The sequence below is a fragment of the Arachis hypogaea genome, chromosome 9 (genome assembly GCF_003086295.3).
Source record: "Arachis hypogaea cultivar Tifrunner chromosome 9, arahy.Tifrunner.gnm2.J5K5, whole genome shotgun sequence".
NCBI classification, from domain to species: Eukaryota; Viridiplantae; Streptophyta; class Magnoliopsida; order Fabales; family Fabaceae; genus Arachis; species Arachis hypogaea.
Genome location: NC_092044.1, coordinates 40,530,753 through 40,556,624, shown reverse-complemented (window position 1 = coordinate 40,556,624; position 25,872 = coordinate 40,530,753). Strand labels below are relative to the sequence as shown.

The 25,872-nt window shown below is 38.4% G+C and overlaps 1 long non-coding RNA gene across 1 annotated transcript; it reads right to left on the bottom strand.

Moving 5' to 3' along the window:
• Positions 1–18,781: 18,781 nt before the first annotated feature.
• Positions 18,782–23,081, bottom strand: LOC140175316 (uncharacterized). The gene is made up of 3 exons (XR_011865683.1): positions 22,740–23,081; positions 20,156–20,276; positions 18,782–19,180 (listed from the first exon to the last, which is right to left on the bottom strand). It is a non-coding gene; the product is annotated as an uncharacterized lncRNA (long non-coding RNA).
• Positions 23,082–25,872: the final 2,791 nt, after the last annotated feature.

Here is a 25,872-nt window from a genome sequence, read left to right as displayed (position 1 = left end):
ATACCTTACGTGAGTAAGGGTCGATCCCACAGAGATTATTGGTTTGAAGCAATCTATGTTTATTTTATTATTCTTAGTCAGGATATTATTTAAAATTATCAGTTGGAATTATTAGATTGGAAAAATAAAAGAGAATAAAATCGTTACTTGTTGTGCAGTAATGAGAAATATGTTGGAGTTTTGGAGATGCTTTGTCCTCTGAATTTCTGCAATGTAATATTCAACTCAATTGTTTGTAAAGCACGTCTACGGCAAGCTGTATGTAGGGTGTCACCATTGTCAGTGGCTACCTCCCATCCTCTCAGTGAAAACGGTCCAGATGCTCTGTCACAGCACGGCTAATCAGCTGTTGGTTCTCGATCATGTTGGAATAGGATCCATTGATCCTTTTGCGTTTGTCATCACGCCCAGCAATCACGAGTTTGAAGCTCGTCACAGCCATTCAATCCTTGAATCCTACTTGGAATACCACATACAAGGTTTAGACCTTCTGGATTCTCAAGAGTGGCCGCCATCAATTCTAGCTTATACCGCGGAGATTCTGATTAAGGAATCTAAGAGAAGCTCATTCAGTCTGATGTAGAACGGAGGTGTTTGTCAGGCACACGTTCATGGATTGAGGGAGGTGATGAGTGTCACGGATCATCACCTCCTTCATAATTAAGCGCGAATAAACATCTTAAATCGGACCATAGACACGTTTGAGTGAAATAGAAACAATTGCATTAATTCATCGAGACGCTGCAGAGCTCCTCACCCCCAACAATGGAGTTTAGAGACTCATGCCGTCAAAGAGTATGTAATTCAGATCTGAAAATGTCATGAGGTACAAGATAAATCTCTAAAAGTTGTTTAAATAGTAAACTAGTAACCTAGGTTTACAGAATATGAGTAAACTAAGATAATTGGTGCAGAAATCCACTTCTGGGGCCCACTTGGTATGTGCTGGGGCTGAGACTAAAGCTATCCACGAGTTAAGGCCTTTCTTGGAGTTGAACTCCACGTTATAACGTGTTTTGGGCGTTCAACTCCGGATCATGACGTTTTTCTGGCGTTTAACTCCAGACAGCAGCATGTACTTGGCGTTCAACGCCAAGTTACGTCGTCTATCTTCGCGCAAAGTATGGACTATTATATATTGCTGGAACGCCCTGGATGTCTACTGTCCAACGCCATTGAGAGCGCGCCAATTAGACTCCTGTAGCTCCAAAAATTCCATTCCGAGTGCAGGGAGGTCAGGATCCAACAGCATCAGCAGTCCTTTTTCAGCCCAACTCAGATTTTTGCTCAACTCCCTCAATTTCAGCCAGAAAATACCTGAAATCACAGAAAAACACACAAACTCATAGTAAAGTCCAGAAATATGATTTTTGCCTAAAAACTAATAATATTTTACTAAAAACTAATTAAAACATACTAAAATCTACATGAAATTACCCCCAAAAAGCGTATAAAATATCCGCTCATCACAACACCAAACTTAAACTGTTGCTTGTCCTCAAGCAACTAGATAAATAAAATAGGATTAAAAGAAATTAAGAAGTAATAATATTTTAGAGTTTTTAAGTGAAGCTCAGGTTCTTATTAGATGAGCGGGGCTTGTAGCTTTTTGTTTCTGAATAGTTTTGGCATCTCCCTTTATCCTTTGAAATTCAGAATGATTGGCATCCATAGGAACTCAGAATTCAGATAGTATTATTGATTCTCCTAGTGTAGTATGTTGATTCTTGAACACAGTTACTTTATGAGTCTTGGCCGTGGCCCTAAGCACTTTGTTTTCCAGTATTACCACCGGATACATAAATGCCACAGACATATGACTGGGTGAACCTTTTCAGATTGTGACTCAGCTTTGCTAAAGTCCCCAGTTAGAGATGTCCAGAGCTCTTAAGCACACTCTTTTTGCTTTGGATCACGACTTTAACCACTCAGTCTCAAGCTTTTCACTTGGACCTGCATGCCACAAGCACATGGTTAGGGTCAGCTTGATTTAGCCGCTTAGGCCTGGAATTGTTTCCTTGGGCCCTCCTATCCACTGATGCTCAAAGCCTTGGATCCTTTTCACCCTTGCCTTTTGGTTTTAAGGGCTGTTGGCTTTTATTCCTTTTCTTAATCCAATGATTTCTTGTAAATTTTTTTTTTTGACTGCTTTTTCTTACTTCAAGAATCAATTTCATGATTTTTCAGATCATCAATAATAGTTTTTGTGTTCCTCATTCTTTCAGGAGCCAATATTCATAAAATTCAAGATAAAATTATGCACTGTTCAAGCATTCATTCAGAGAACAAAAAGTGTTGCCACCACATATAGTTAATTATGATTTTTATTATTAAGAACTCAAAAATAAATTACTTCTTTATTCTAATTATCTACTATTTTATTCATGCCTGATGATGATGAGAAAAATAAATTATAACTTAATTGGAAATAAAACCAGAATAGATATACTAATTACTACTACTACTACTATATATATCCCCTAAGGTAAATTTCTATAGTAACACTATCACAGAGTTAAAGCTAACATTAGAACTCAACAACCTGTGTTTTGGGAAGTAGATGTTCCTCTGATCTGTGGGATGCTTGGTTCTTCAAGGATTAATTTCTGGCGCTTTAGCTCCCTTAGATCACGCCCTTGCTCTTCCTGTTCCTTAAGCAGTTTGCAAAGCATGCTACTTTGATTGTTCTATTCTTCCTTTATTTGGTTCATAGCTTCTTGCAATTTGGAAATAGATGCTTCAATATGTTCCCAATATTCAAATTGAGGAAGTTCTGGGAGGATTTCCTGTGCTCTCCTCTTGATTGGATCATCCTGCAGCTGTTGTCTGTCCATTGATAATCTGGTGATTGGCTTTTCAACTGAGATATACTCTGTTATTCCCATCTTCACTCCGGCATCTCTGCAGAGCATAGAAGTTAAGCTTGGATAGGCCAATCTGGCATCCTTGAAATTCCTGTTTGCTATTTTGTATAGTTCACACGAAATCAGTTGATGGACTTCTACTTCTTTTCCCAACATGATGCAGTGAATCATCACTGCTCTTTTAATGGTAACTTCAGAACGGTTGCTGGTGGGTAATATGGAACGCCCAATGAAATCCAGCCAGCCTCTGGCTACTAGTTTGAGATCTTCTCTTTTGAGTTGATTTGGGATGCCAGTCATGCTGGTGGTCCACCTGGCTTCGGGGATGCATATATCCTCTAGAATCCTGTCCAGACCTTTGTTTACCCTCATCATTCTCCTATTAAAGGAGTCTGGGTCATCTTTTAGTTGAGGGAGCTTAAAGATCTCCCTGATTTTGTCAGGATGGGTATGAACAATCTTTCCTCTGACTAAGGTCCGATGGTCATAGAGAGCAGCTCCAATTATTCTTTGCCTGTCTGTCTGCCATAGATTAGCATAAAACTCCTGAACCATGTTCCTTCCCACTTTCGTTTCAGGATTGGCTAGGATTTCCCAGTTCCTGTTTCGAATTTGCTCTTGGATCTCCGGATATTCATCTTCCTTCAGGTCAAATTTAACTTCCGGGATCACTGATCTGTGACTCATTATTTTGTAGTAGTGGTCTGAATGTTCTTTAGTTAAGAACTTTCCTTGATTCCAAAGTGGCTTTGGAATATTCTCTTTCTTGCCTCTTGGGTTGGGTTGTTTTCCCTTAGGGGCCATGATCAAAGTGAGAATGTTTTTGTGATCACGGATAAGCACACCAAACTTAGAAGTTTGCTTGTCCTCAAGCAAAAGAAAAGAGAGAAGAGGAATAGGAGGAGAGTAAGTGTGGAATGGTGGGTGAGGAGAGGAGCGCCAAAAGTGAATATAAAGGGAGGGGGTGGGTTTTCGAAAATAAAAAGAGATATAAGATAAAAGATATGATTTATAAAAGATAAATATGACAAGAAAAGGATATAATTCAAAAAGATATGAATGATATTTAAAAAAAATAATTTTGAAATTTATAATTTGAAAAAGATTTTAAAAGATAATTAAGTTTGAAAAGAGATTGGAAAAAGAGTTGGATTGGATTGAAAATCATTTGTTTTTATGGGTTAAGATGCATGTAAAATCTTTGAAGTAGGGATTTCAGAAATTAGAGATTTTAGAAATTAGGATTAAAATTTTTTTGAAATTGAAGGATGATATTTGGAAACATGTTAATGCAAGAAATCATGAATTGAAACATAAAAATTAGAAAATTTTTGAAGAAAAACGAATTTTACCTCCTCCCCACCATCCTGGCGTTAAACGCCCAAACGCTGCATGTTTTGGGCGTTTAACGCCCAAATGTTGCTTCTCATAGGCGTTCAACGCCCAGCTGCTGCTTCTTTCTGGCATTGAACGCCAGGAAGTCCTTTGTCACTGGGCGTGTTTCTGAACGCCCAGGATGCTATCAATCTGGCGTTAAACGCCCAGAAGGTGCTTCTTTCTGGCGTTCAACGCCCAGAAGATGCTCCCTTCTGGCGTTTAACGCCCAGATGGCTACCCTTACTGGCGTTGAACGCCCAGTGGGTGCTTCTTTTGGGCGTTCAATGCCCAAAACGTTTCTTACTGGCTTTTTGATGCCAGTAAGCTTTCCAAATTTCCCTGTAACTCTGTGACTTCAATCAATTGCTAATTCACCTTTTGAAGATACTCTGGCATCTACTTGTAAAACTTAATCAATTAGAAAAGACAAATAGAATTAAATTTTGTGAATGGCTGGGTTGCCTCCCAGCAAGCGCTTCTTTAATGTCATTAGCTGGACTGTTACTGAGCTTTTAATCAAGTCTCAGTTTTGAGCATTCTTGCTTAAAATTGCCTTCAAGATAATGTTTAACTCTCTGTCCATTAATAATGAACTTTTTGTTAGAGTCATTATCCTGAAGCTCTATGTATCCATATGGTGATACACTAGTAATCACATACGGACCTCTCCACCAGGATTTTAATTTTCCAGGGAATAATTTGAGCCTAGAATTGAATAGCAGAACTTTCTGCCCCGGTTCAAAGACTCTGGATGAAAGTTTCTTATCATGCCATCTTTTTGCTTTCTCTTTGTAAATTTTTGCATTTTTAAAAGCATTGAGTCTAAATTCCTCTAGCTCATTTAACTGGAGCAATCGTTTTTCTCCAGCTAACTTGGAATCAAGGTTCAGGAATCTGGTTGCCCAGTAGGCCTTGTGTTCCAGTTCCACTGGCAAGTGACATGCCTTTCCATATACAAGCTGGTATGGAGAGGTCCCTATAGGGGTCTTGAATGCTGTTCTGTATGCCCACAGAGCATCATCCAAGCTTCTTGCCCAATCCCTTCTACGGTTAATTACAGTCCGTTCCAGGATTCTTTTGAGTTCTCTATTTGAGACTTCAGCTTGTCCATTGGTCTGAGGATGGTATGGAGTGGCTACCTTGTGGCTGACTTCATAACGAACCAAGGCAGAGTAAAGTTGTTTGTTGCAGAAATGACTGCCCCCATCACTGATTAATACTCTAGGGGTACCAAATCTGCTAAAGATGTGTTTCTGGAGGAATTTTAACACTGTTTTAGTGTCATTAGTGGGTGTTGCAATAGCCTCCACCCATTTGGATACATAATCCACTGCCACCAGAATATAAGTGTTTGAGTATGATGGTGGGAAAGGTCCCATGAAGTCAATACCCCATACATCAAACAACTCAATCTCCAAGATTCCTTGTTGAGGCATGGCATAACTGTGAGGCAGATTGCCAGATCTTTGGCAACTGTCACAATTAAGTACAAATGCTCGGGAATCTCTATAGAGAGTAGGCCAGTAGAAGCCACATTGGAGGACTCTTGTGGCTGTTCGCTCACTTCCAAAATGTCCTCCATACTGTGATCCATGGCAGTGCCATAGAATCTTCTGCGCTTCTTCCTTAGGCACACATCTACGGATTACTCCGTCTGCACATCTCTTGAAGAGATATGGTTCATCCCAAAGATAGTACTTTGTATCTGTGATCAATTTCTTTGATTGCAGCCTACTGTACTCTTTGGGTATGAATCTCACTGCCTTGTAGTTTGCAATATCTGCAAACCATGGCATTTCCTGGATGGCAAAGAGTTGCTCATCCAGAAAAGTTTTAGAGATCTCAGTGAGAGGGAGGGACGCCCCTTCTACTGGTTCTATTCGGGACAGGTGATCTGCTACTTGGTTTTCTGTCCCTTTTCTGTCTCTTATTTCTATATCAAACTCTTGCAGAAGCAACACCCATCTTATAAGTCTGGGTTTTGAATCCTGCTTAGTGAGTAGATATTTAAGAGCAGCATGATCAGTGTACACAATCACTTTTGATCCTACTAAATAGGATCTGAATTTGTCAATGGCGTAAACCACTGCAAGTAACTCTTTTTCTATGGTTGTGTAGTTCTTCTGTGCGTCATTTAGAACACGGCTGGCATAGTAAATGATGTGCAGAAGCTTGTCATGCTTCTGTCCCAACACTGCACCAATGGCATGGTCACTGGCATCACATAGTAATTCAAATGGTAATGTCCAGTCTGGTGCAGAAATGATTGGTGCTGTGACCAATTTAGCTTTCAGAGTCTCAAATGCCTGCAGACACTCTTTATCAAAGATAAATGGCGTGTCAGCAGCTAGCAGGTTACTCAGAGGTTTGGCGATTTTTGAAAAATCCTTTATAAACCTCCTATAGAATCATGCATGCCCTAGAAAACTTCTGATTGCCTTAACATTGGCAGGTGGTGGTAATTTTTCAATTACCTCTACCTTAGCTTGATCCACCTCTATTCCCTTGTTCGAGATTTTGTGCCCAAGGACAATTCCTTCAGTCACCATAAAGTGACATTTTTCCCAGTTTAAAACCAGGTTAGTCTCTTGGCATCTTTTCAGAACAAGTGCTAAATGGTTAAGGCAGGAGCTGAATGAGTCTTCAAATACTGAAAAGTCATCCATGAAGACTTCCAGGAATTTTTCCACCATATTAGAGAAAATTGAGAGCATGCACCTCTAAAAGGTTGCAGGTGCATTGCACAGGCCAAATGGCATTCTTCTGTATGCAAATACTCCAGATGGACATGTGAATGCTGTTTTCTCTTGATCTTTTGGATCTACTGCAATTTGATTATAACCTGAATATCCATCCAGAAAGCAGTAGTATTCATGACCTGCCAGTCTTTCTAGCATCTGATCTATGAATGGTAAAGGAAAATGATCCTTTCTAGTTGCTGTATTGAGCCTTCTATAGTCAATACACATACGCCACCCAGTAACTGTTCTTGTAGGAACCAGTTCATTTTTTTCATTGTGAACCACTGTCATGCCTCCCTTCTTAGGGACGACTTGGACAGGGCTTACCCAGGGGCTGTCAGAAATAGGATGAATAATCCCAGCCTCTAGTAATTTAGTGACCTCCTTCTGCACCACTTCCTTCATGGCTGGATTCAGCCGCCTTTGTGATTAAACCACTGGCTTGGCGTCACCCTCCAATAGGATCTTGTGCATGCATCTAGCTGGGCTAATGCCCTTGAGATCACTGATGGACCACCCAAGAGCTGTCTTGTGTGTCCTTAGCACTTGAATTAGTGCTTCCTCTTCCTGTGGCTCTAAGGTAGAGCTTATGATTACAGGGAAGGTATCACCTTCTCCCAGAAATGCATATTTCAGGGATAGTGGCAATGGTTTGAGTTCGGGCTTTGGAGGTTTCTCCTCTTCTTGAGGGATTTTCAGAGGTTCTATTATTTTCTCTGATTCCTCCAAATCAGGCTGAACATCTTTAAAGTTGTCCTCTAACTCTGATTCGAGACTCTCAGCCATATTAACCTCTCTTACCAGGGAGTCAATAATATCAACACTCATGCAGTCATTTGGAGTGTCTGGATGTTGCATGGCTTTGACAACATTCAACTTAAACTCCTCCTCATTGACTCTCAAGGTTACTTCCCCTTTTTGGACATCAATGAGGGTTCGGCCAGTTGCTAGGAAAGGTCTTCCTAGAATGAGAGTTGCACTCTTGTGCTCCTCCATTTCCAGCACCACAAAGTCAGTAGGAAAGGCAAATGGCCCAACCTTGACAATCATGTCTTCAATCACGCCTTATGGGTATTTAATGGAGCCATCAGCAAGTTGAAGACATATCCTGGTTGGTTTGATTTCTTCAGTCAAACCAAGCTTTCTGATAGTGGATGCATGTATTAGGTTGATACTCGCCCCAAGATCACATAAAGCTTGCTTGGTACAAGTACCCTCTAATGTGCATGGTATCATAAAGCTCCCGGGATCTTTAAGCTTCTCAGGTAAGCTTTTCAGGATGACTGCACTGCATTCTTCAGTGAGGTAAACTTTTTCAGTCTCCCTCCAATCCTTCTTATGACTTAAGATCTCTTTCATGAACTTAGCATAAGAGGGCATTTGCTCAAGTGCTTCTGCAAACGGAATCTTTATTTCAAGAGTCCTGAGATAGTCTGCAAAGCGGGCAAATTGCTTATCCTGTTTCGCTTGGCAGAGTTTTTGAGGATAAGGCATTTTGGCTTTGTATTCCTCAACTTTAGTTGCTGTAGGTTTATTGCCTGTAGAAGTGGGTTGGGAAGCCTTTTTAGAAGGGTAGCTATCAGCACTTGTATGTGACTGATTTTCCACTAGCGTTTGAATGCCAGGGGTGGAAGCTGGAGTGGCGTTAAACGCCAACTCCTTATTTGTTACTGGCATCTGAACGCCAGAACTGAGCTCCCCTTGGGCGTTCAACGCCGGATTCATACTTGTTTCTGGCGTTGAACGCCAGAAATGAGCATGGTCTGGGCGTTCAACGCCAGCCTTATTCCTCTCTGGGCTCTGATTGTCCTCAGAGGGATTTTGAGTAGTCATTTGTTCATTTCCTGGCTTCCTGCTGCTTTGAAGTGAGGTATTTAATGTTTTCCCACTTCTTAATTGAACTGTTTGGCATTCTTCTGCTATTTGTTTTGACAGTTGCCTTTCTGTTTGCTTTAACTGTACTTCCATATTCTTGTTAGCCATTCTTGTTTCCTGTAGCATTTCCTTGAATTCGGCTAGCTGCTGGGTTAAAAAGTCTAATTGCTGATTGAATTCATTAGCTTGATCCACAGGACTGAGTTCAGCAATTACTGTTTTAGCTTCTTCTTTCATGGAAGATTCACTGCTTAGGTACATATGCTGATTTCTGGCAACTGTATCAATAAGCTCTTGAGCTTCTTCAATTGTTTTTCTCATATGTATAGATCCACCAGCTGAGTGGTCTAGAGAAATCTGAGCTTTTTCTGTAAGCCCATAGTAGAAGATGTCTAGTTGCACCCACTCTGAAAACATTTCAGAGGGGAATTTTCTTAGCATCTCTCTGTATCTCTCCCAGGCATCATAAAGGGATTCATTATCTCCTTGTTTGAAGCCTTGGATGCTTAGCCTTAGCTGTGTCATCCGTTTTGGAGGGAAATAGTGATTCAGGAATTTTTCTGACAGCTGTTTCCATGTTTTTATGATGTTCTTAGGCTGGTTATTTAACCACCTCTTAGCTTGATCTTTTACAGCAAATGGAAACAGTAATAATCTGTAGACATCTTGATCTACTTCCTTATCATGTACTGTGTCAGTAATTTGTAAAAATTGTGCCAGAAACTCTGTAGGTTCTTCATGTGGAAGACCAGAATACTGGCAGTTTTGCTGCACCATGATAATGAGCTGAGGATTCAACTCAAAGCTACTAACTCCAATGGAAGGTATACAGATACTACTCCCATATGAAGCAGTAGTGGGGTTAGCATATGACCCCAGAGTCCTCCTGGACTGTTCATTCCCACTTAATTCTATGATGGAATAAAAGAGATGATATGTATGTTGATATTAATTATTTTATAAAAATTTATTTTATGAAATAAAATAAAAACGAAACAAATAAAAGAGATTGAAAATATTTTGAAATTGAAATCTGAATTTTTATATAAAAATTTCGAAAAATGTAGTTTAAAATTAGTTAAGAAAGATATATATTTTTTTTTGAATTTTGAATTTTATGATGGAAGAGAAAAACACACAAAAGACACAAGACTTAAAATTTTTAGATCTAATGCATCGTATTTTCGAAAATTTTGGAGGGAAAATACCAAGGAACACCAAACTTAAAAATTTTAAGATCAAAACACAATAAAGACTCAAGAACACCAAGAACAAAAGAAAGAACACCAAACTTAGAACAGGACACTAAACTTACGAAAAAAAATTAAAAATTGATAAAGAAAAATAATATTTTTTTTGAAAATTTTTGAAAAGAAATTATCCTATCAGAATTTAATGACTTTATAACAACAGAAATAAATTTTTCCTAATCTAAGAAATAAAATATGCCTTCAATTGTTCAAACTCAACAGTCCCCGGCAACGGCGCCGAAAACTTGGTGCACGAAATTGCAATCACACTTTTTGCAATCCGCACAACTAACCAGCAAGTGCACTGGGTCGTCCAAGTAATACCTTATGTGAGTAAGGGTCGATCCCACAGAGATTATTGGTTTGAAGCAATCTATGTTTATTTTATTATTCTTAGTCAGGATATTAATTAAAATTATCAGTTGGAATTATTAGATTGGAAAAATAAAAGAGAATAAAATCGTTTCTTGTTGTGCAGTAATGAGAAATATGTTGGAGTTTTGGAGATGCTTTGTCCTCTGAATTTCTGCAATGTAATATTCAACTCAATTGTTTGTAAAGCACGTCTACGGCAAGCTGTATGTAGGGTGTCACCATTGTCAGTGGCTACCTCCCATCCTCTCAGTGAAAACGGTCCAGATGCTCTGTCACAGCACGGCTAATCAGCTGTTGGTTCTCGATCATGTTGGAATAGGATCCATTGATCCTTTTGCGTTTGTCATCACGCCCAGCAATCGCGAGTTTGAAGCTCGTCACAGCCATTCAATCCTTGAATCCTACTTGGAATACCACAATTCGAGCTGCATGGCTGACAAACCCCATTTGTAGGGTTTATCTTGTACTGATTTTAGGGGATTTTATAACCTTTTACCCACATTTATGCAATGAAATAGCATGGTTTTGTATATTCTCCTTTAATTGTGCTTAAGAGTGAAAACATGCTTTTTAGGTCTTAAAATAGCTAAATCTAATTCTCCTTGATTCCACTAGATGCCTTGATATGTTTGTTAAGTGATTTAAGGTTTAGGAGGCAAAGATTGGATCAAGGGAATGAAGAAAGAAGCATGAAAAGTTGGAGAACTCATGAAGAAATGAAAGAACCGGAAAGCTGTCAAGCCGACCTCTTCGCACTTAAACGACCATAACTTGAGCTACAGAAATCCAAATGATGCGGTTCCAGTTGGGTTAGAAAGCTAACATCTGGGGCTTCGAAATGATATAAGATTTGCCATAGTTGCTACAAGTATGGTGGCGCGCACGCGCATAGTACGCGCACGCGCCGTTGCTGCCACCTAGTCCACTTGAAGCAAAACGTGGCCAGCGATTTTAGAAGCCTTGTGGGCCCAATCCAACTCATTTCTGATGCTATTTAACCCAAGGAGTGAAGAGGGAAACACATGTTAGTTACCATTAGTTTAGTTTAGTAGTTAGAATTAGTTTCTAGAGAGAGAAGCTCTCACTTCTCTCTAGAATTAGGATTAGGATTAGGTTTAGTTCTTAGATCTAGGTTTAGATTCATCTTCTTCTACTTCTACCTTTCAATTCCTTGTTGTTACATTCTTCTTCCTCTATTCTTTTGTTGTAATTTCCTTTATGTTGTTCTTGTGTTTTGGTGTAGATCTACTTTTGTTCCTTCCTTTCTCTTTCAATTCAATTCAAGGTAAATCATAATAATTGTGTTCCTTTTAATTTGTTGTTATTAATTCCTTACAATAATTGTTGTTAGGTTTTGTTCTTGTTGTTGATTTACTATGTTTTCCTTTTATGCCTTCCAAGTGTTTGATGAAATGCTTGGTTGGATTTTAGAGTAGAATTTTATACTCTTGGCTTGAAAAGGTAACTTAGGACCTCTTGAGTTACTAATGTCCAAGTGATTGATGATTGGGAGCCATTGACTCTAGTTCTCACTAATTGAATTAGTGGAGAGTTAGGACTTATGGACTAGGATTGATATAGCTCATTTGACTTTCCTTTACTATTAGTTAGAGGATGATTTAGTGAGATTAATCCTTGCCAATTCTCATATTGTGGTTAGTGATTAGGATAGAGATCCTTGACCACCAACCCTTGCCAAGATCTTTTTAGCCATTAGTTTACTTTTTGCCATTTATCTTTCATGTTTCATATCAAAACCCCAAAATAACTCACAACCAATAACAAGACACTTTATTGTAATTCCTAGGGAGAACGACCCGAGGTTTAAATACTTCGGTTTATAAATTTTAGGGGTTTGTTTTAGTGACAAACAACTTTTTGTATGAAAGGATTATTGTTTGGTTTAGAAACTATACTTTACAACGAGATTTCATTAGTGAAATTCTAAACCGTCAAAAATCCAATCGTCAAAATGGCGCCGTTGCCGGGGAGTTGCAATGGTGTTATGTTATTGGTTATTGTATATATGTGAATATTGTGAATATGTTTGCTTTTTGCTTCTTTGTAGTTTTTAGTTTGTTCTCTTTATTTGTTCTCTTTATTTGTTCCTATTTTTTGTTTTTTTTTCCCTCTCTTACTATCATGAATTCTCATTTTGGCTATGAGTGTGATTACAACTATGTTGTAGGTAATGAGAACTATAATGAGAATGTGTATCAAGGATGGGACAACCAAAGGTGGGAGGAGGCATATGCATATGATCAATCCTCTTGGCAACAACCCCCACCAATGCACTATGAAGAAGAGCCATTCTATGATGCATGCCAATCCAATGGCTATGGTGAATCTACTTGTGACTTTCAAGAACCACCATCATATGCCTATGATCCATACCCTCAACATAATTCTCCACCATACTCACAAGCCCCTTCTTACCAAACACCTTCATATGACCCTAATCCATATCCATCCTACCAACAACCATATGAGCAATATGAACCACACATAGAGCTACCACCATTCCAACATCAACATTTTCAAGAACCACCCCCTCCATATTATTACCAAGATGAACCACCTCCAATAAATGAAAATTTTCAACCACAAGATGAATACTACTTTCCACCACAACCCCCCATGGAAGAATACTCATATCCATTGAACCAAGAGCCACATGATCCTAATCATGATATCCAAGCGGAACAAGAGTCAAGGGATCATCTCAAGGAAGCATTGGATCAATTTCAAGCAACCATGGAGTGTGTTGTGCAACAAGTGGAAAGAGTGGAGAACATTGAACCACCACAACTCTACCAAGAAGAACTACCTTCCTACTATGAACCCTTCCCCCAAAATGAGGAACCCTTCCACCCACCCTAACCTCTAATGGATGAAACCCTTGGTGTTCTTGTTCAAGGGCAAGAAGAGATGAAAAGGGATGTGCGAAATTTCATGGCCGCCTTGGAGGTGGTAACAAATCAATTAGCCTCCCAATGCTTGAACACTCAAGGAACTCCCATGGCTCAAGAAGAGCATAGCATGAAGGAGAGATTGGAAACTCCGGTGGGAAATGAAGGAAGTTGCTTTGTATTGGAACAATTGGAGGAAGCTTTAATTGTTGAAGACAAGGAAGAAGTGGTAGAAGACTTAGGAGATGCGGAGCCTCCATGGGAACATAGAGTTGAAGAAAACCCCTCCAAGATGATTGAAATTGATGCTAGGGAGGAAAGTGCACACCTTCCAAGGCATACTCCATATGAAGACTTGGATGGGATAGAGAAAGAATTGAGTTCCCTTGGTGATGAAGAGCAAGCATCAAGTCCTAGTGGTGGAGAATCCTTTGAACTTGAAGAACCTTCTCCCGGTGCATTTGAAAATGTTATGGAGGTAAACTTCTTTCACCCTCCCAATTATAGTTTGATTAAGGGAAAAGGCTTAGATAGTATTAATGAACAAAGGATTGAATTAGAGAAATCTTGTGAAGAGGTGGAAGTCCTTAGAAATAGAAGGATGGGAGTGGAATATGCTTTGTCAAGATCTTTGGAAGCATCTTTGCCTAGGTTGCCATCTACACCTTCATTTGAGTGGGTGAAATTCATTTCTATTAGCTTTATTATCCCACTTGAATATGGTTTGCTTGAAACGGATGGCCAACTTAGGGATGTTTATGGGATGAAGCGTAAGCGGAAAAGGTTTTGTGGTGGGCGTTGCAAATCAAGACTCATTATGGTTGATGCATCAAACATGAGATATAAAGGTTGGAGTAGTGCTCAAATAGATGGGTCTAGGAGGATTGTTGGGCATTTCATAGAGAATTCACCTTATTCACCACCCGGATGGACTAATAAGGATGATCAACTTCAAGACGGGTGTGAAAATAAAGTGTGGGACCACGGATCACAAGAAGAGGATCAACTTTGGGAGCCCCAAGCTTGTGAAGAACTCCATCAACACTTGGCTCAATCCACAAGAAATCTTGGGGCACAATGGAGAACCAAGCATTGGTGGGAGTTCCAAGATGAGTACAAGCACAAGCCACCTTGATGAGGAGCTCCCCATAAGTCCAACTTAAGGACAATAAACAAAAGTGCTAGGTGGGAGGCACCCCACCATGGTAAAATCTTTTCATTTTCTCTTTTGTACATATTGGTAGAACTAGTTTAATTTCATGTTTAGATTAGTTGGATGAGTTTAATTAGTATTTTAACATGTCAAATAAAGTTTTAGGGTGTTTTGGTAGTAGCTTGGAGGTTTGGAATGCTTGGATTGGTGCAAAAAACATAGCAAAAATTTTTGAAAAACAGAACACCATCCACGCGTTTGCGCACATGACGCGTACGCGCACCTGAGCATTTTTCGACCACCCACGCGGACGCGCACTGTACGCGTATGCGTGGATGCAAAAAAATTCGACCCCAGCCAAAAACCCGAGAGTCAGGCCTGCACTGTGCGAACATTGGGCCTAAGGCACAAGCCTATGCACGCGTGCGCGCACCTGGCGCGTACGCGCACATGATCTTAAATTCGCAATGCACGCGCACGCACACTGTGCGCGCGCGCGTCGATTGCACAATCTGCACCCCCGGTACTTTTACCTGAGAGTTGTGCCAGACTTGGGCCGACATTATGCCTCCGGCCTAACTCGATGCACGCGTGCGCGCACCTGGCGCGTACGCGCCCTTCAACCAATATGCACATCGACGCGTAAGCACACATGACGCGCACGCGTCGGTAAAAAAAAAAAAATTCTCCCCTTCCATTTTCTTTTGCTTATCACATTCGCATACTTCTACTCTTCCCATTTTCATTTAGTTTTTGTAGCATGTTTTCGTTTTTTTTTCTAAGTCATTTTAATAAGGGTGTTGCATCTTCCTACTCAATTGTTGGGGATTTCTTGCATTATTTTGGTGCTTCTTGACTTGTTTGATATTGTTGGGTGATGAAACTTTTAAATCAATGCTTCATCTTGTATGACTCTTGTGTCCTTGTGCATTGATATGACCTCATATTGTCTTTCATGGCCCACTTCTTCTCATTTGAACTTGATGCTCAATATACTCTTCATGCTTTCACTTTACTCTTGCATCAAGTATAAGTTGATATGCCTTGCTTATATTGATTTCTCACTCACATGTTGTAGCTACCATGTGGTAGAGAATCATACTCTTATTTGGCATTAGCCTCCGCCTATGTTCTATTTACTTTGATATCTTTGTTGTAGGCTTAATGTTCTTTCTTTTTCTCTCCTTTTAGGTTGGCCACCAAGGAGGAAAAAGGAAAAGCTTTTAAATGGGGGCAACAAACAAGTCATCCGCACAACCTTTCGAAGAAGCTCATCAATTGTAGCAACCCATCCACCTTGCTCTTCTTTGCATGCACCGAGGACGGTGCAATCTTCAAGTGTGGGGAGGTCGTTCGACCGATCTCCATGGGTAAAAAATTTCCTTTTCAACACCACCAAATTTTTTATTTTCTTTGTTAGATTAGCTATTGCATTGCATGATAGGTTGCATGTTAGTTAGAATTTGTACATATTTTTACCACTTCTTTCTTATTAGGACTACTTGGTTAGGATGATGATTTTCTTTCCAAGAAACTATTTTAGGGCACCCTACCAATTTGAAAAAAAAAATACTTTGTGGAACTTGCTTGAAAGAATGTATTTTGGAACATGGTTTTTGAGCTAAGAACACAAGCTTGTGAGATTTGAGCCTAATGGTGTGGTTACATCTTATAACCACTTATTTTTCCTTCTTGTGTGCATTATTCTCTTTCTATGATTGTAATCTTTGATTTGTTTGAATCTATATGTCCCATTATTCCTTGTATTCATGCATCTATATGATTGAGGCCATCATTTCATTAGCTCACTTATCCAAATAGCCTAACCTTTTATATTCCTTTGTTAGCCAATTTGAGCCTACGCTTAACCCACTTGTTCTTATTTTAGCACATTACAAGCCTAAAGCGAAAAACAATAAATGTCCCCATTTGGATCTTTGATTAGCTTAGGCTAGTGTGTGTGAGTATCATTCAAGTGTGGGAACCTTGGGACATTGGGTGAATAAAAGGGTAGTTTTATATTTTTATTGAAATTATTGGGAATTGGGTACATACTCATGTATTGATCAAATGTAAAACCTTATGCATTGAGGTTTTTGTATATAGAAAGAAGAAAATGAGAAAAACAAAAGAAAAAGAAAAGAAAAATAATATGGAAAAGGAAAAGAAAAAAAATATAGAAAAAGAAAGAAATAAAAAGGGGACAAAATGCCCCAAAACAAAGTGAAGCTCAATAAAGATCAATGCATAAGTGTTGTGAAATGAAAAGAAATTGCATGAGTATGTGAAAAAGTGAGAAATGGGTAGTTAGGTTAGCTTTGAAATTGTATAGGATGTCATAGGTTAGGTGGGAAGTTTAAGCTTATCAAAGATTCAAATTTCAAGCTCACTTGACCAAATATGCATCCTACCTTAACCCTAGCCCCATTACAACCTAAAGAAAAGACCTCATGATAATTGTATGCATGCATGAAATAATTGTTGATTGTTAGATGAAAAACAAATTTGGAAAGCATGATTAGGAGAGAATGAGAGAATCAACCCCAAACACCGAGCGGCTAGAGTGCAAACACTCCGGTGAGGGTTCGATGCTCAATTCCTTGATTCCCGGCTTTCATGAGCGTTCTTCTTGCAAGTCTACTTGAACTCCATTTTGATATTCGAATTGGTAGGACTCATGAATCGTTATATGATCTTGGCCCTACTTGTGCATATATGTCTTGGAGATTGATTTATTTTTAACCAAGTAAGTAAAACCATTTCGCATTTAGCTGCATATAGTTTAGGATGCATATAGTTTATTTACATTGAATAAATGTTGATGCCCTTTGCTTTCTCTTGGCTTAAGCATGAGGACATGCTTGGTTTAAGTGTGGGGAGGTTGACAAACCCCATTTGTAGGGTTTATCTTGTACTGATTTTAGGGGATTTTATAACCTTTTACCCACATTTATGCAATGAAATGCATGGTTTTGTATATTCTCCTTTAATTGTGCTTAAGAGTGAAAACATGCTTTTTAGGTCTTAAAATAGCTAAATCTAATTCTCCTTGATTCCACTAGATGCTTTGATATGTTTGTTAAGTGATTTAAGGTTTAGGAGGCAAAGATTGGATCAAGGGAATGAAGAAAGAAGCATGAAAAGTTGGAGAACTCATGAAGAAATGAAAGAACCGGAAAGCTGTCAAGCCGACCTCTTCGCACTTAAACGACCATAACTTGAGCTACAGAGGTCCAAATGATGCGGTTCCAGTTGGGTTAGAAAGCTAACATCCGGGGCTTTGAAACGATATAAGATTTGCCATAGTTGCTACAAGTATGGTGGCGGGCACACGCATAGTACGCGCACGCGCCGTTGCTGCCACCTAGTCCACTTGAAGCAAAACGTGGCCAGCGATTTTAGAAGCCTTGTGGGCCCAATCCAACTCATTTCTGATGCTATTTAACCCAAGGAGTGAAGAGGGAAACACATGTTAGTTACCATTAGTTTAGTTTAGTAGTTAGAATTAGTTTCTAGAGAGAGAAGCTCTCACTTCTCTCTAGAATTAGGATTAGGATTAGGTTTAGTTCTTAGATCTAGGTTTAGATTCATCTTCTTCTACTTCTACCTTTCAATTCCTTGTTGTTACATTCTTCTTCCTCTATTCTTTTGTTGTAATTTCCTTTATGTTGTTCTTGTGTTTTGGTGTAGATCTACTTTTGTTCCTTCCTTTCTCTTTCAATTCAATTCAAGGTAAATCATAATAATTGTGTTCTTTTTAATTTGTTGTTATTAATTCCTTGCAATAATTGTTGTTAGGTTTTGTTCTTGTTGTTGATTTACTATGTTTTCCTTTTATGCCTTCCAAGTGTTTGATGAAATGCTTGGTTGGATTTTAGAGTAGAATTTTATACTCTTGGCTTGAAAAGGTAACTTAGGACCTCTTGAGTTACTAATGTCCAAGTGATTGATGATTGGGAGCCATTGACTCTAGTTCTCACTAATTGAATTAGTGGAGAGTTAGGACTTATGGACTAGGATTGATATAGCTCATTTGACTTTCCTTTACTATTAGTTAGAGGATGATTTAGTGAGATTAATCCTTGCCAATTCTCATATTGTGGTTAGTGATTAGGATAGAGATCCTTGACCACCAACCCTTGCCAAGATCTTTTTAGCCATTAGTTTACTTTTTGCCATTTATCTTTCATGTTTCATATCAAAACCCCAAAATAACTCACAACCAATAACAAGACACTTTATTGTAATTCCTAGGGAGAACGACCCGAGGTTTAAATACTTCGGTTTATAAATTTTAGGGGTTTGTTTTAGTGACAAACAACTTTTTGTATGAAAGGATTATTGTTTGGTTTAGAAACTATACTTTACAACGAGATTTCATTAGTGAAATTCTAAACCGTCAAAAATCCAATCGTCAATGGCCACATATCAAATTATATATCGTTGCAAAGCCTCAGATGTTAGCTTTCCAACGCAACTAAAACTGCCTCATTTGGATCTCTGTAGCTCGAGGTATGACCGATTGAGTGCGAAGAGGTCAGGGCTGACAGCATTAGCAATTCCTTCAATTTCTTGTATTCCTTCCAGTTTTGCATGCTTCCTTTCCATCCCCTAAGCCATTCCTGCTCTGTAATCCCTGAAATCACTTAACGCACATATCACGGCATCAAATGGTAATAAGAGGATTAAAATTAGCGAATTAAAGGCCAAAGAAGCATGTTTTCAATCATAGCACAAAATCAGGAAGGAAAATGTAAAACATGCGATTTCTATGAATAAGTGTGAGATTAGTGGATAAAATCCACTCAATTAAGAACAAGATGTACCACGAAATAGTGCTGCAAGACTCTATCCTTGTTATTCTATAGTAGAAATATGACATTTATAAAGGAGAAGTTGAATAACACAACCTGTATTTATCTATAGTTATATGATTATATACAATAGGGTGGGTTCTTCTTACTCTTCTTCTTTCACATCAATATTTTGATGATACATAGTTTAATTAGTGATTATCATCTAGTTCCTAAACCAAATGTATGTGATTTCATATTTGAGGAAACATAGTTGTGTCAAAGTATGTAAATAACTTGATAACTAATTGGGACATGATGATTAAGTTTAGCTAGATTCCAATACTAAGATATAATGTAAAAGGAAACAGAAGCAAGAAGTTCTAGCAGGAGTTCAAGTTCAATTGACCTTTCTATGTTTAATATTTCAGTATTGAAGAATCAGTGTGATGTTCTTATATATTAAAATTGTGGAACTGAAATTATATAAAATCTAACTGACCTATTAATTAGATCACATAAGAACACAAGAGATATATTAAAATAAATGATGAAGACTTTAATTGAGTATGAAATACATAGAATTGACTCATTATTTTGTACATCTTGTGAGGTTGTAATTATCTTCACCTAACTTCTAAGCTATTAATTGTATATTATTCAAGAAATTAATAACCAATAATTGCTTTCTTTCTTTTATTTTTTCAACCATTTGCTGGTATAGTTCTTCAAACATTCAATTTAAAAGTAATTAGCAAAACAGAACTGAAAGCCATCTTTATTTTCAAGACAAGATTAATTATTTGAATTTAATGCACCTCTAGAATCAGATAGCAAAATAGCTCTCCTTTATAGAGAAAGGTTCTTGGTGTGCTTGGAAAAATCAATATGCTTCAAACGAACATGTGTAACACTTGTCAACAACACTTGAGTTTTTCGCTGCCATTGTCAACATAATATGAAAACATGAGTGTTATTTATTTATCATAACTTATCCATGAATAAAAAAATAGTTATCAATATAAAATTGTTGCTCAGTTAGACAAAACAGTAGATGATTGAACCATATTTGAGGAAACATAGCTATTTCAAAGTATGTTTATAACTTGATAACTAATTAGAATATTGTTTGAGTTTAACTATATTCCAAGTATTTAAGTATAAATTAAAAAAAAAAAGAAGCAAGAAGCTCTAATTCAACTTCAGGTTCAATTGACCTTTTCATTTTTAATATTTCAGTCTTGAAAATGACATACCATATTCTTCCCATCCAATTTCAATCACTAAAATTACAATAATAATAATAATAATAATGCAAAATTTATTTTTATGCACCAGTAGTAAAAAAGAGTTACTTTTTTTTATCCTATAGACAAGATTTATATATACACCTGCTCCTACCCAAAAATAAAAAGCTGAGTGCCAAATTTTTATCAAAAGAAAAGAAAAAGGTGAGACAAATCTTGAAATTCAAAAGCGTGCTAATTGAAGTTCAAATAAGTAATTTGATTTGTACATAACAATCCTAAATTTTACTTATTCAAGTTGGTAGAACAACTTGAGTAATAGAACAAATAGATCTGCAAAGTGGTTTGTCATTATTTTACACATCTTTAGATTAAAAATAAATACTAAGTAAATTCTCAAAAAGATTTTGTGCAAGACTTATTGGTTCTTGACAAATGAAATACTTGTCACAGTTGAAGGTACATAAACACACCCCAAATAATTTATTTCAAATCTTCGAGATATTCGGTCGTTAGAGAACCTGCTTCAAAGCAAACAAAAAGAATACATAGATATATTTAAATTAAGACAATTTCAGAATGTTACTCCGAGAGATGTCTAGAGCCAAATTAAAACCATTAAGTAGTTCTGTAATGAACTGAGGACCAAATAGAAACAAGAATGTGCCTAGGGTAAATTATCAAATTGAGATCACAAGTGGGAGGGTGGGAACGAGTATTTCATGGCATGGGGGACAATTTGATCATAAATAATATTTTAGGATTGCAAGCCATTCACAGCAACAGCAGTTAATACATGGAGTACCACTTATAAAGTGAAAATAAATAAGATCGTGAACAACTATATAGACTTTTTTAATCCAAGCAAATTGACCATATGAATCAGGTTCCTCATCCAAGTAAACTATACTTACAGTAATCATATTAGAATGAGTATATATATATATGTATAAAATTAGCTTCAATGCACTTCTCCAATAATCCTATAACAATAGTTTGTATTCTTTCTCTTCTAATTCCAATTCTAACAGTCTCTATCTACCTTTAGTTTTGACTAACTTCTATAATCTCCTCCTCTTTCCAAGACTTCTCAACTCACGTTCAAACGCTTAATACAAGATTTTACCATCTTTATTCATCGCAGACAGTGCCCAACTTTCTATTTCTTGCATTTATTTCTAATCTCTATCTTGTCAAGTGTATTCACCCATTCACTAGGGACATACTTACCCCTTCAATCTAACACGTTAAAAAATTATCAGGTAGAAGGAAAGGGCCAAGATGGCAAAAAAGCAAGGATAGCAATACCATGAAGCAAAGTTCACCACCTTGATTGTTGGTACTTCACTATCTGTTTTGGTAAGGTACACTTAGTAAGTGGTGAAAAATGAAGAGGGTGAAAAATAAGAGTACAAAGGTCTTCATATTAAGTTATTAGAGTATGGTACGAAATGGAGATGGAGGAAACTCTTTCCTTTTAACTTATTATCCCTTTTCCCAATTTCATCAACATTCGGTCTAATATATCGGAAGGAGCCAAGGACGCAGAATAACTTGGGGGCACTGCACCGTGTCCATCTTATTTATATTGTTGAGTGCATTCATCACGTACAAGAGAAGGTGACGGAATCACCGTTTGATAACTGTCTATATCTCAACCCTCTCAACCTTCCTTTCCAATTTTACCTTAACCTTCCAACCATCACTCACATATTTATCATTCACCATTTTGCTTCAGATATTTATATGAGTCTAAAAGCACGTGTAAACTTTACCTGGTAGCCTTGGTCGCTCAACGCTACTTACTACTCAAATCACTTTATTTCCATTGAAATTACAACCTTCCCAGAAAAAAATAATAAACTAAGGTAGTTAATGTCAATTAACAGTTAAAAAAATTAACACTACTTATAAGATAAGAATAAATGTAATAATGCAAGGGGTAAGTTACTAGCATGAAATTTTCACACATTAGCATTCAACAGCTACAAGACCATGTATGTAACGAATTCTATGTGTAACAATAAACCATATGCAATTTAACTTTGGCATTATAGCACTCTACAGTTACAGAAGCAGGTAATGAAATCTAAGGTTGATCTAGACAGAGTAAAGTGAGTGACTAGAGAATAAGACATAAAGGCCAGATCATTACCTTTTTCAGCGCCAAGCGGTTTTTCCAGCGGAGTGTTTTCCAGAAAACAAGTGCTTTGGCTTAAGAGTTGGTATGACTCTATCAGCTTCTCCACAGCGATCTTGCTTGTTTCTCTTCTTGATAGATTTATTTGCAAGTTTAATCGCCTTGGTCTTTTGTGCAGAGTCCTTTTAATCAGTGATGAGGCGAAGCGATAAACACAAACATATCAAGACTCAATGATTCAGAAATTGGAAAAAACTTAAATCTGAATGTTAAATTGGGGAAGAAAAAATTGGACAAAATTAATGGATCAATGTTCTTCAAACCAAAATTCAAAAGGCACAGATATTAAATTGATACAAAACTAATTTATAAACAGTCGTTGAAATTAAATAGGGGCAAGGGAGAGGAACATACGAGAGAGAGGGGAGAGTGTGCGATCGGCAACTGGTATGTGAAATTGCAATCACACTTTTGCAACTCGGCACAACTAACCATCAAGTGCACTGGGTTGTCCAAGTAATACCTTACGTGAGTAAGGGTCGATCCCACGGAGATTGCCGGCCTGAAGCAAGCTATGGTTATCCTCTAACTCTTTGTCAGGAGTTTAATAATAAAAAGAGTTTTGTTTGCAAAAAGTAAAAGAACATGTAATGAATGATACCTGTTATTCAGTAATGGAGGACAGGTTGGGGTTTCAGAGATGCTCTGCCCTCTGAATTTCTGCTTTCCTACTGTCTTCTTCTCCAAACACGTATGGCTCCTTCTATGGCAAGCTATGTATTGGTGGATCACCGTTGTCAATGGCTACTATCCGTCCTCTCAGTGAAAATGGTCCAGCTACGGTTTCCGTAGGGCTAATCATCTGTCGGTTCTCACTTGTGTCGGAATAGGATACATTCGCGAGTTTGAAGCTCGTCATAGTCATCCCTTCCCAGATCCTACTCGAAATACCACACACAAAGTTTAGACTTTTTGGATCTTAAGAATGCTGCCAATTGTTTCCAGCCTTTACCACGAAGGTCATGATCTCACGGATTTGAATGCTCTATTGTCAGGAGAAGCAGTCAAACTCGTGTACCAGGAGCCCAAGAGATACGCACTCAAGCTGTCGCCCAATTATTATGTTGAGCTCAGATAGAACAGAAGTGGTTGTCAAGCACGCGTTCATGGATTTGAGAATGATGATGAGTGTCACGAATCATCACATTCATCACATTGAAGTACGAGTGAATATCTTAGAATAGAAACAAGCGTAATTGGATGGAAAACAGTAGTAATTGCATTAATCCATTGAAACACAGCAGAGCTCCTCAATCAATCTCTAAAAGTAGTTTTTATACTAAACTAGTAACCTAGGTTTATAGAAAATGAGTAATTAAGTGCAGATAGTGCAGAAATCCACATCCGGGGTCTACTTAGCGAGTGTTTGGGATGAGCTTTGAAGCTTTCACATGCATAGGCCATTCTTGGAGTTAAACACCAGCTTTGGTGCCAGTTTGGGCGTTTAACTCTAGTTTTGGTGCCAGTTCTGGCATTTTACGCCAGAAAAGGGTTTCTGGCTGGCATTAAACGCTAGTTTGAGCCATCAAATCTCGGAAAAAGTATAGACTATTATCCATTGCTGGAAAGCCCAAGATGTCTACTTTCCAACGCAATTGAGAGCGCGCCAATTGGGCTTCTTTAGCTCCAGAAAATTCATTTCGAGTGCAGGAGGGTCAAAATTCAACAGCATCTACAGTCCTTTCTTAGCCTCTGGATAAGATTTTTGCTCAGGTTTCTCAATTTTAGTCAAAAAATACCTGAAATTATAGAAAAATACACAAACCCATAGTGAAGTCCAAAAATGTGATTTTTGAATAAAAATTAATAAAAACACAACAAAAAGTGAATAAAACATGCTAAAAACTATATGAAAACACTACCAAAAAGCGTATAAAATATCTGCTCATCAGCAACACACAACAGGGCCAGGGCAAAGAGGAAGGCTGCCAACGACGACACCAGGACGGATGGTTAGGGTGGCTGCCGCTGACGTCACGGAGGAAGGAGAAGACTTGGATGACCCTTTTCACCTTACCTTCGCGCGTGGGAGCTACACAGCGGAGCGAGGAGACCAGTCACGCGGAAGAACGATGACACAAAGGTGGTGGCTGGAACTGACAAAGTGATGAGTCTCGACGACAGGAAAAGGAGACCAGCAATTGGCGTCTTTGCTCTGCTAGGGTTCGCGCTCAAAGGGGAAAGGTTAATGGCGCCGAAACATATTGGTTGGGGTATTTTAATGAAACAACCCCTCCCCCCACCAGGTTATTAGATGCGGTTGGGGTCCAAAACAGCCACTAATTCGGATCGATTGGAACGGAGCCTGATTACGCTACGAGAACTGATAAACCCCGATTTCGTGGTTTATCTTGTGCTTATTTTGGGGGATTTTATCAATATTTCTCACACTTATTCGCAAGAAATGCATGGTTTTGTGTTCACTTCCCAATATTGCTCCATGATGAAAAACATGCTTATTTTGCCTTAAAATTGCCATATTTTAATCATCTTCTATTGTCATTCGATGCCGTGATGTATTTGTTGAGTAATTTCAGGAATTATAGGGTAGGAATGACTTAGAAGAGAGGGAGAAAGCATGTAAAAAAAGGGAGAAACATGAAGAATTGGAGTCTTGGGAGTAGCAGCATCGGCGCATCTGCGCACTCCACGCGCACGCGTGGATGGGATTGGCTGGAAGCGGCGCATAAGGATGGACGCATCCGCACAGATTAGAAGATTCCTGTCGACGCGCACACGCAACTGGCGCGCACGCGTGGATCACAATTGCAAGCGGCACGCGCGCACGCTTGGCACGCACGCGTGGGAGGCTGCACGTGACCTCATTAAAGGAAATCGTGCCTGGTGATTTCTGAGGGAATCAGGCCCAATTTCAAGTTGTCTCTGCATGGAAAAGACTCAAGGATGCTAGGGGGAAAGAGGGAGATCACTCATTTGACACTAGGACACAATTTTAGCTAGTTTTTTGGTTCTTTGGTTATTCTAGGGAGAGAAACCCTTGTTCCTCTCTAGATCTAGTTTCCATTTGATCTTCCCTTGTTGATTTGTGAATTGGATTTTGTTAATTATCAGTTTTATTGTTCAATTT